We start from the raw sequence: 10,971 nt of genomic DNA, 5'->3' as shown, positions 1-10,971 counted from the left end.
CTCAGTCAGTCTTGCTTTTAATTGATTAGATGTCAGATTTAATTTGCTTTCCAGCAATCTCAATATCAGTCCTTTTCTATCTTAATAAACGAGATACCACTTTTATAAGGAGAAAAGCCATCTTTAATATGAATCTTCATCATTCCGGTTTACAGTAACACGCCAGAAGCAAAATAGCCTCACAGTTATGCACACATGCCCTCACCAGATACAGTGCAGTGGCTGCAGGGTTGTGCTATAGCTATGGAGGGTGCCAGCTCAGATCTCCTATCTCCATGAACTCACTATGTTCTCTTAGCATTAGTCTCCCATCTATAATACCTGAATAATTATGCTGTTTCATCTTACAGGGCTGTTGTAAAGATTACATGTGTGGAATGGTATGCACACTCTAGTATCGCACAAGTGATAGGCTGTATTAGCTTGTAGCTCCTCCAATAATTTAAAAAATGTGATTGACATCAAAATTTCAAACGAAGGGGAAACTAACCAAGAAATCAGAAGAACGCCGATACTTGGAATAGCAGCTATGAAGCAATTAGAAAAGATCCTTAAAGATAAGGATGTCTCTCTGGGGACCAAGATCAAGATAATCCAAACAATGGTATTTCTCATTACTATGTATAGATGTGAAAATTGGATAATGAAGAAAGCTGACAGGAAGAAAACTGATTCATTTGAAATGTGGTACTGGAGGAGAGTTTTGCAGTTACTATGGACAGCCTAAAAGACAAATAAATGGGTTCTAGATCACATCAAGCCTGAATTCTCCCTATAAGTGAAAATGATAAAAGTGAGGCTATCGAACTTTGGCCACGTCATAAGACGACTCTCTGGAAAAGTCAATGATGCTAGGAAAAGTGGAAGGCAGTAGGAAAAGAGGAAGACCCAACGCAAGATGGCTTGATTCAATAAAAGAAGCCACATCTTCCCGTTTGTAGGATCTGAGCAAGTCTGTTATTGACTGGATGTTTTGGGGGTCATTCATAGGGTTGCCATAGGTTGGAGGTGACTTGACTGTACATAACGCGCACACATCATAATTGGGCTCCATCTCTCATTTGGTAAACTAAACTTAGTAGTTTTCTTTATCTACCACTTAAACTTTGTAAACCATAATGAAAATGTAAATAACTGTTCCACTGCTCGAATTAGAGTTAAGAAACCATACAGAACTTGATGCTTGCTTTATTTGTAGATGTGACAGGTGAGGGGCTATTAACACAGTCCTTCTAAGGGGTGATATTTGCCTCCAGACAAAACCCTGTAGAACAATGCAGTGTCTGTGTTGTGTCCCTACCCTTTTGTGGAGGAGCACAGTGCTGCTCTGTGTCTAATACTAATATGCTTCTGATCCTTTGTTCATGGCTGATCTTTTGTTTGCAACCCACAGTCCAGATCCAGACCAGCATTTCTGTGAGTGCAAGTATTTCCACCAGCAGAGTGTGATTGTCCCATCCCCCTCCTTCTGTGGCAGCTAGAAATGCCCCCTGAAATCCAGTTTCAGATTGGCTGCCCTGGGAGGGGAGAAACAAAAACGCTGAGGTCCACAGGTGCAAATCCTTGCACCCACAGAAATGCTACTTTGGCTCCAAGTACATGTGTGCAAAGATCAGCAGGAGAGACCAACATGCTGGTTCCAGTAGCAAACTGGACTGCCTGATAATTGCAAGGACTTGGTGACAGGCACTCTAACTTGAAATGGAATAGCTTGGCTTGCAGCAAGGGGTTTACTACTTGCTGATGGAAGTGGCTCATGTTTAACTTTCCAGGTCTGCAAGTACACTGCAGCACAATCTGGAGACTCTTTAGCTTGTGGATCCTTAGACTCAGGTTCAGGCGGTATTATTTTCTCCTCCATGCACTGACATTACCTTGGAGCTCAAGGACAACAATGGATTTTATTTATTTGCTAGAGGCCACCATGGGAAAAGCTGCCAACAGCCTAGTTTGTGTCTGATACCTTCCTGTCAGCTTCATGTTCCTGAGTTCCAAGGACAGCTGGAAAAGTTAAAATAAGGTAGGGGGAATGGGACTTCTGCATTGTATTAAAATAAAGTAAAAACCCAGCAGAAGTTGTGGCGGCTATGGACTACATGTGTAGTAAAGATACTGCATTAAAAGTATTTCCAATTGTGACAAATTGCCAAGGACACTGTTTTCCTACTGTCCACTGAAGCGTTCCAGAAGAAAGGATAAACTGTTTCTTTGAATTGGGCCCTATGGGTACGAAGGTGAGACTCGTTTTTTGCGTCATAAAAAGAGACCTGGCCTTCGTCATAGTCTAGATACACTCCAAATCTCTGGCTTAAGGCCCCATCTTCAGGACCACTGTCGTTTGCAGCGGACAATTGCACAGGCCAGATCTTGCCTTTGAAATCTTGTAATGGAACCTGAACTTTCCTTTCTATGGATTCTGTGGCTACTCCAACAATCCATTCTGCCATATCTTTTGTCTCTATTTCCCAGTAATGTTTACCAGAATGGAAGCCTCTTTTCCCCAGTATCATTCGATAGTTCTGAAACCTTTCTGGATTATTGTGGCATTTCTGAAACTTCTTTTCAGTCATCACATATGTTCCCTTGTGATAAACAGAAAATATGGGATGAGCAGTACTGGTGTCCAGTTCAACAGGTTCCAGCTCTGGTGGGAAAGGAAAAAACTATATTCAATAGGATGTTACCAAGCTTATTTTCTAGAATGCAAAAGACAGTTAATCCTGTGGTTTTTCAGCAGTTTCAATTATAATAAAAATGATGGTCCTGTGAGCCTAGCAACAAAATACCCACATGCATTCAAAGGCACTTTGATCACAATCTTTCCAAAAAGATTGCATCAAAACAGGAGAAAACACAGAAAGAGGATGATTAGGAAATAATATCGTGGGTCTTTTCACATGGTGGTTTCTTGAAGATTGGGTGCCAAACTACAGTGGCTTTTCTCCAAACTTCCTCATTTTCCATGTGTTGTTCCCCCATGCTTTCTCATAATAGGCAAAAGTAATTTGAGAAAGCCGGAAGAAACAAGGAAACCCTGGAAATTCAATAAATGGAAAACTTACAGTTTAGCACTCAACCTGCAGGGAAACTTCTGTGTGAAAAGTGTGTAAATGGATGCTCCAAAAACTCCTGCACCTGTTTAGCTGTCAAATGGGAATAAGCTATCCATATTTCATTAACAAAATCCACCCCCAAGCTAGAAACTTAATTATCATTTCATCTAAGACACTTTGAATCTGGGACATTTGTACTACAGTATTTTAAAACAGGGGAATCGTTTTTACCTCACAGTAGAAGGAAGCACTCCAAAGCAAACTAAACCAGAAACCAGGGCTGCTGTGGAAGTTGTCGTTCCCTCACATACTTAAATCAGTCTTCAGAAGAGTCTGAGTAAGTGGTAGACATACCTAACTATGTTTGCAGAATGCAAACTTGATTTTACTGACCTCTCTAAGCCATAGTTTCCCAACCTTTTTGAGCTTGTGGGCACCTCTGGAATTCTGACCGGGTGGTAGGTACAGCCACAAAATGGCTGCCGCAGAAGGTGAAGCCAATCAAAAAATGGTTGCTACAGGAGGTGGAGCCACATACACCGGAATCCCGTTGCAGGGGAGGAGAGAAATAGTCTTAAAAATACACTGGGAAAGAGGACTGAGAAAATAAAATTAAGGCCATGGTGGCAGCTTCCACTGAAGCAATGTTATTTTAATCTGCACAGCCAGTGATCAATCAGAAGCCCTCCTGGCAAGACCCCCACTTGGCTCTACCCACTTTGAATAAACATTTAGTGGCCACCAGGAAAGGTGTTGGGTGCCATATTGGGGACCCCTAGTAAGTCACTTCCCAGGTTCCATCATACGCTAACCAGTAACAAGTGAGGAAATTAACCTGCTTCCATTGAGTTCCACAGGACAAAAGCTTCAAGGTGAGAGAGGGCAAGCATCTCCTTCAAGCAATCATAAGCATTGAAGGTTTAACACTCACTAAGAAGTCCCTTTCCTTTGTTCCCTGTGAGTGAATGGCTGACCAAGAGCACTGAACAGCAGCCATTCTCTTCTGTGGGAACAGTATGACACTGCACTTGGAAACGACAACAACTGCACTTATATACTACTCTTCTAGACAGATTAGTGCCCCACTCAGAGCAGTGAACAAGTTAGTGTTGCTATTACCCTCGCAATACAGCTGGGGCTGAGAGGGGTGGTTTACCCAAGGCCACCTACTGAGTTCATGGCAGTAGTGGGATTCAAACCACTAGAGTGCTGAATTGCAGCCAAACCACTTACCCACTGAGCTACAGCAGCTCTCTAACATGGCAGGGGTGTTTCTCTCCCTTGATAGTGAATGTCCAGTCTTCATTGGAGGGACCCACCAAACATTTATTTGTGTCTATATACCCTGATGTGGAAACCTGTGTGTAGCTATCAGTACATGTTAGGTTTCCACGATAAAGGACATAGCTGGTCCCTAGGGTTGTTTCAGTTGGGAAAAGATCATGAGGTGAAGACGCTTAAGCCCCCTTTCCTTGTGAGCTGGAGTCCTGAATTGGGCCTGCATATATCTGAGAGACGTGGAATGCCCAACATACATCTGTTCAAATGTCCTCCCAGTTTCCACAAGAACATAGTAATGCGTAAACAGGCCTTCCAGGTTCAAAGGCCTACTTAGAGCAGAACCACAAGTGACAAAAGGCACAGATTGGACACTTGTCAGCTTCCCTCAAGTTTTGATGGGAAATGTAGGCAGCTTGGCGGAATGTTGGACAAGTGACAGTTGAAAAGTCCATTGGACAGCAGTCGGAGAGCCAAGCTGCAAGACCAGGGCACCTACATTTCCCATCAAAACTTGAGGGAAGCTGACAAGTGTCCAATCTGTGCCTTTTGTCACTTGTGGTTCTGCTCTTAGTCACGAAGTGCACTGAGAGACCTTGGACATCCCATGTCTCGGCTTCCCCATTTATCCTACCTCACAATAGCCCTGTTCACAAGTTATATGCTTGATTTTTCTTGACAGGTATGTTGAGTAATTCTCATGTTACATTCAAAGCATGGACAACTGGATGTGACTGAAACCACACAAATATCCAGGTATTCGTTCTTTGTTTCATTTGTAAAGTGACACAGTGAGCTTTTCCTTCAGAAGAGGTGTACGCACGTGTGTGCAGGTTGCATGTGTTCACTGTAACACATGAGCAGGGCTACCACTATTTTGAAGAGAAAATGAAGGCAGAACCATATATGCCACCCTGAGTTTTCTGAACAATAAATATATACTAGACAGACTAATTCCCTGCCCCCGGTCCCTGAATACCTAGTTTGAAGGCTGACCACATAGCTCTACACGCCAGATGTTGGGTTGGGCCCCTGAATTTCCCCAGGCAGAGTTCTTTGGAGAGAACAGCAAAAGGGTCCTCTTTGCCTCCACTGCCTTCCGTCGTTTCATTCCCTTCTTTCATTCTGGTGGAGAGGAATCAGAGCGACAGTCAACAGTACATCAAGCCTGGTCTACTCATGCCACAGAATTAAGAGATTTGCATCCTCAAGTAGGGCTTCAGTTAATTTGTTCTGACAGTGACTTGTGCTCAAGTTTGTTTCATCCCACGGCAACTGTACAAAAGATGGAATAAATTATATACTCTTCTTGTCTGAGAAGTGTTGTGTGTCTGCACATGTGCGCTAGGGTTGCCAGCTGTGTCTTGGGAAATTCCTGGAGATTTGAGGATAGTGTCTAGTGAGGGCAGAGTGTGGTGTGGAGACAACACTCAATGGGGATGTGATGCTAAAAGGGCCACCCTACCTTTCTGCCAGGGGAACCGATTTCTGTAGTCTGGAGAATAGTTGTAATGCTGGGAGGATGTCATGCCCCGTCTGGAGGCTGGCAACTCTAACATATGCACATATTTTATATCATATTTGAGTCACACAATCAAATGTACTTTTAACAATGTTTCTGCATAATTATCAAGTCTGTATACTAGATATTTTAATTAACAAATAAAAAACATTTATGTGCTATGAAGATTTTTCCAGTAAGAAATCAGTCTCTAGTGAAAAGCACACAGCATACTTCTTCAGAGCTGGCCATAATGGAGAAGTGGAGGGCAGCAAATATAGGGATGCAAAAATGATGAATATGTAATCTTTGCTCATTTCTACCCTGAGATGGTAGAATCGGCCACACCACTTCAGTGAACAGGCCAAGAGGGTGACTCCCTTATCTTAAAATCCCCTTGAAAACTGAAATCAAGCCCCACAGGCAAAAGACAAAGCTAGCTTAGAAGCCATCCCTCCTCATTTACTAGCTTTCTATTTGCAGTAGCATTCAAAATATGATTCCTTCCCACCACTAGTCTGAAGTGGCACAGTGCCACCACCTTGTCATTCAGCCATCTGTTGTAGATGTATACCTATTCCCAAGGGGCTGCTAAAGAGGAGAAAAACTTGCGAACAATACAAATGCTGTACTTACATACGCAGGAAGGGCTGGATATCCTGGAGAAAAAGAGTAAGAATGAGATAAGCCAGGCCCCTTCCAAAAGCATTCTCCTTTGTTGTCTGCATGATTTTAGTCGCCTTCTTTCCCGTTTGCATCCCTTCTCTCCCTCAGGATAGGTCCTTCTGTAGCTACCAGCCACAGTGAATAAGGGAACCTCCATATTCAGAGAAGCAAACCAGAGAAGTGCTGGTAGGAGGCAGCATCAAGAGAAGGCCTCAGCCTCTCTGCTCTGTTTAACCGCCCCCCCCTCCCCGGGCAAGTGGTTGGCTACTGTGTAAAACAGGATGCTGGATTAACAACAACAACAACATTCAATTTATATACAGCCCTTCAGGGCAACTTAACTCCCACTCAGAGTGGTTTGCAAAGTGTGTTATTATTATCCTCACAACAATCACCCTGTGAGGTGAGTGGGGTTGAGAGAGCTCTGGAAGAGCTGTGACTGACCCAAGGTCACCCAGCTGGCTTCAAGCAGGGGAGTGAGGAATCGAACCCGACCCTCCAGATTAGTCTTGCCACTCTTAACCACTACACCAAACTGACTAGACGGACCACTGATCCCTTCTTAAGTTCTCACTCCACTCTAACTTTTCCTTTCTTAAACCTGTCTAGTCTCTTTCTGCACCCAAAGAACAGCCTAACGTTGGTTCTAAGCCTTTCTCTGCAGAGTTCAACAACACAGCCTTTTATTTGTTTGGCAAAGGAAGACTCAATTCTTCTCCCAAAGATCTTAGAGGTCTTCTCCTTGATCCAAGCTACAAGTGACGAATGACACTTGCCTGGCAAGTGAACAGACTCGCGTGTATTCCTCCCTGTTCACTTGCCATTCACTTGCGCTCCACTTCAAGTTGTCACTTGTAGCTTGGCTCTTAGACACCTCCATGTACCCACTAGACCCACTTATCTCCTAGGATTCTTAAGCCTGGTAAATGTCAGTCTGGGATGTATTGCTTCAGGCTGAAAGGGGGGGCATAGTTTAAATTATTAAGTTTTCACCCATACAAAATAGGTCTGCATATAGCAAACTGCATATAGCATATAGCAAAGGGGATTTAGTCTAGCCTTCTTTCAGTCATGGTAATCTTCTATGTGAAGGGATTTATTATCATTGTCTGAGCTTTCACACTTGCTGAGGTTTAAGATCTCAGGGAGAACTAGCTAGGCCTTAATATCCTCTGTATCCTAGGGAACTGTGAAACCCTAATCCTTGTTCCTATGCCAGTTCTCATCACCCAAATTTCATCTTAAAGAGCTCTTTCTCTCCTCATTTTCAAACTCTCACACAATCTACCTTCAGACCTGTTAACGACATTATAGCCTCACCAAAAGGAAGGCAGTTGCGTTCTTCCTTTCCAGTACAGTCTTGCCCTGGTTCCTCCAAACCCTGGCAGAATTCAGCCTTGCTTGGATCTTGCACAAAGAGATCTCCATGTCTCTGTGGGCATCCTTTTCTTCCTCTTCTAGTTGGGCCAGCATTTTATCTTTCCTCTGGTTCAGATACTGCTGCAATTCAGAGAACTTGGCCTCGATATTTGCACGCAATGATACGGCGGAGTCCTGAAACAGAAGAGTGAGAAGTGTGTGTGTATCTAGGATATTTGGATCCCGTCCTCTTTCCACAGAGCTCAAGGAACCGTTCCTGGTTCTCTCTTTATTTTATCCTCACAACACTGTGCAACAGGTCACCTGAGAGACAGTGCCTTGCCAAAGATCACCGTCACTGGCCCAAAACACAGCCCTAATCTGACCCCTAGAGCTCTTGCTTTGGGGTACAGCTATCTGCAGCTCATGACACAGTTCCTGATGACTGGATTTACATTACTTTCACACTCTCTAACATTTCATGGATGAAAATAAGGACAAGTTTGTAACATTTTTATTTGTTTTTCTTCAGTTATATCCTATTCCACAATGGGAAACTGTGGAATAAAAATGGTTTAAGACACGCTTCTCTTCTCCATTTTATCTTCACAACAACCTTATGAGATAAGTTAGTCTGAGAGTGAGTGGCTGTCCAAGGTCACCCAGCAAGCTTCCACAACAGAATCTGGATTTGAACCGCAGTCTCCCAGATCTTAGTCTATTACTCTAACCACTGTATCACGATGGCTCTCATATTAACAATTGCTGCTGGATTTGGATAATTTCATACACGCTGACCAGCAATAGTTGCAAAAAGTATCTAGGTATCTAAGGGTGCCATTAAATTAAATGCAAGATGGGCCCAATTCGCATTTTACATTTGACCTGATACTCACCTTAGAAACAGTGTGGGGATTGCCAAATAGGCTCTGGAGCAGCAAGAGAGTATTTAACTTCCCTTCCTTTCCATCTTACGCTGCTTTTGACAGGAAAAAATGGCTGCCTGAGCAGGAAGGAGACCGGGGGTTGCTGTGAGTCTTGGGTCAGAGCCCAACTCACACTTCACATATAGGTGAGCATTAATCACAACCTAAAGATGAGCCAGCAATGTGATGCAGCTACAGACAAAGCTAATACAATCTTGCACCGCAGGAACAGAAGCAAACTGTCCAGATTATGGGAAGTAACAGTCCCACTCTATTCTGTATTGGTCTGGCCTCACTAGGAGGGTTGTGGCCAGTTCTGAGCACCACATTGAAGAAGGAGATCAGCAAACTACAGCATGTCCAAAGGAAAAAGACACCAGGACGGTGAAGGGGCTGGAAAACAAGTCCTATGAGGAAAAGTTGAGAGCGGATCCTTTTAGGAGAGGCATGTCGGTTGTTGAATAAAATTCGAGTCCACTAGCACCTTAGAAAGTAACTAACAATGTTTTCCAGGCCAGAATATAAGATTTTGTAAGTCAAAGCATCTAGCCAGGCAGATGCTTTATGTAGGTTTTGGCAAGAACAACAACGAACAAACTCACAACAGGGTCAAGGGGCTCTGAACTGCGGGAAGCACAAGGTGAGCTGAAAGCATATGAGGTTCAAATCTAGTCAGGAAAGAAACCCACAAGTTCTGTTTAGCCAGTTAGCACCCGTAATCGGAAGGTGCCTTACCCTCAGGGAAACCATATGGCCCTCCTGGCGGCGCTCTCGCCTTTCCAGTTCCTCCGCTCGCGCCTCCAGGGACTCCAGCCACTGGGCCAGCTTCTCCTGAGCAGAGAAAGAAGAACCTGTGAGAGGAGCCGAGGAGGCAGCCTGCCGGCCCCACCCTTCTCCACAGAGCCCGGCTCGCTCACCTTGTACTTCTGAGCCCCATCCTGCAAGGAGCTGAAGCTGTGCCCGGCGTGCACAGGCGAGTCGACGCAGCGGTAACAAACGGGCGCTTCATCGGTGGTGCAGAAAGCCCCAAACTATCGCCGTGCGCCTTGCAGCCCCGCATCGGGGCCTCTTCCTCTTCTTCCCCTTCCCGCTTCCCCTCCTCCTCCTCCTCCAGGCCGGTGTCGCCGCCCGCTTCCTCCCGTTGCATCTGCCGGGCTTTTTCGGCCAAGCTCCCCAGCAACCGATTCGGTGCATATTTTCTGTCGGGGCAAGGCGCTCTGCAGTCCGGGCAAGTGGCCGCTCTCTCTGGGCTGCCCCAGAAGCGGGCGATGCATTCCTGGCAAAAGCAGTGGCTGCAGCCGAGCAGCACCGGCTCAGTGAAGAGGTCCAAGCAGACGGAGCACGTCAGGTCTGGGTGGAAGGCCTCCGCCATGGCTGCTCCAGGCGCCGCGGAATTGCTTTCACTTTCCCTTCTCTTCGGTTCTCCTCAGGCTCCACTGGAGGCTAGAGAAAGCCAGGCCCGGGGAGAAGAGGAGGTCCGAAGGAAGGACTAGACTGAGAGCCAAGCTACAAGTGACGAATTACACTTGCCTGGCAAGTGAATAGACTCGCATGTATTCCTCCCTGTTCACTTGCCATTCACGCTCCACTTGATCAAGTGGAGAGCAAGTGAACAGGGAGGAATACAGGTGAGTCTGTTCACTTGCCAGGCAAGTGTAATTCGTCACTTGTAGCTTGGCTCTGAACCCCTAGCTGAGAATCAAAGGCTATAAGAAGGGAACACAGTAGACAGAGGAATCCGTTCATATCTCAAGATGGGTAGCCATGTTGGTCTGTCTAGTAGTAGAAAAGAGCAAGAGTCCAGTAGCACTTATGAAACTAACAACGTTTGTGGTAGGGGTGTGAGCTTTCGTGAGTCACAGCTCGCAAAAGCTCACACCCCTATCACAAATGTTGTTAGTGTCATAGGTGCTTCTGGACTCTTGCTCTTTTCTCAAGCTCAGCAGTTAGAGCTTTTCTTCATTTATTAATATGCTTATGAATGCCATTGATGGAATTGCCCATTGCCAAAAGGCCTGGAGAAAAATGTCATGTCTGTTTAACAGAGGCTTAAAATGTGTAGAAATGGACCGCTGCAGATTTTCATGGCATGGCCGATAGCAATATTATAGTTGCCTACATTTAATATATATAGAGAGAGATTTATAAAACTGATTTAAGTATTCTCTCTGCCTGAGGAGTGCTAGCT

General features: G+C 44.8%; 1 pseudogene; it reads right to left on the bottom strand.

The window, feature by feature from the left end:
* Positions 1-91: 91 nt before the first annotated feature.
* On the bottom strand, positions 92-10,329 carry LOC129328264 (nuclear factor 7, brain-like; annotated as a pseudogene).
* Between the last annotated feature and the right edge of the window lie 642 nt (positions 10,330-10,971).

This window comes from Eublepharis macularius, chromosome 4, assembly GCF_028583425.1.
Source record: "Eublepharis macularius isolate TG4126 chromosome 4, MPM_Emac_v1.0, whole genome shotgun sequence".
NCBI lineage: Eukaryota > Metazoa > Chordata > Lepidosauria > Squamata > Eublepharidae > Eublepharis > Eublepharis macularius.
The sequence above is the reverse complement of the archived record's forward strand: the minus strand, read 5'-3'. Positions and strand labels throughout refer to the sequence as shown.